At 37.4% G+C, this 948-nt stretch overlaps 1 pseudogene; it reads right to left on the bottom strand.

Annotated features, from left to right (window-relative positions):
• Positions 1–379: 379 nt before the first annotated feature.
• Positions 380–499, bottom strand: LOC148501528 (5S ribosomal RNA; annotated as a pseudogene).
• Positions 500–948: the final 449 nt, after the last annotated feature.

Raw genomic sequence — 948 nt, 5'->3', positions numbered from 1 at the left:
TAGTCATCTGGTCCATAATGTAAAAGGAATAATGCAGCACAATTTAAGATGATGCAATGAATAACAGGACTGGATATAACATTAGTCCCGTAACAAGGCTGGATCAATCCAATAAAGCCTGGAGGTAAACAAAGAAGAATAAACCCTATACAATGTACAGGTGCCACCTGTACTACGGAGATGCATATAACGAACCTTGCACATATAAATAAATAAATGTGTATACATGTAGGATAATATAATAGGGCAATGATGCAGCCCCATAAAGGAAATAGCCTGTAATGAGCAAAGGACCTCTCCACATAAAGTGTGAAAAAGACCTAAATGACCGACAGAGGTAGGGAGAGGCAAAAGTTGGAAAGGAATTCAACATGTGTATGATTTACAAAACCTGGTATTCCAAGGGAGTCGCCCACCCTAGTACTGACCAGGCCAAACACTGATTCGCTTCCAAGATCGAACGGGATTGGGCTTATCCAGTGTAAGTATGTTAGTAAACCTAGAAAGAATAACCAACAGCCTCTCCGCCAGTCATGACCTCTAAAGTGGGTCATAGATCACACACATAGGGTGGAACCTAGGTCCAAAGACAAAAATAGGCATAAAACCAATCAAAAGGTTAAAACAAGAAATATTGATATCCAACAACATATAGTTGTGTACTTCTCAAACTCAAAGACAGGCAAGTTATCAGAAAAATTTCAATTTTTCGGGACTAATGTTATATTCAGTCCTGTTATTCATTGCATCATCTTAAATTGTGCTGCGTTATTCCTTTTACATTATGGACCAGATGACTACTGCAGTTTGTATGTTATATGTCGTATTAGTTATGTCTTGTTAGCACTTATGGATATGTTCACCTATATTTAGTTGTATGTAGATTCTATATTCACACTAGCTGGTATCTGGTGTATTTTGATGCACTTATCATATTGCTGAATTTCA

The sequence above is a fragment of the Taudactylus pleione genome, unplaced genomic scaffold (assembly GCF_031769625.1).
Source record: "Taudactylus pleione unplaced genomic scaffold, aTauple2 ptg000517l, whole genome shotgun sequence".
NCBI lineage: Eukaryota > Metazoa > Chordata > Amphibia > Anura > Myobatrachidae > Taudactylus > Taudactylus pleione.
The sequence above is the reverse complement of the archived record's forward strand: the minus strand, read 5'-3'. Positions and strand labels throughout refer to the sequence as shown.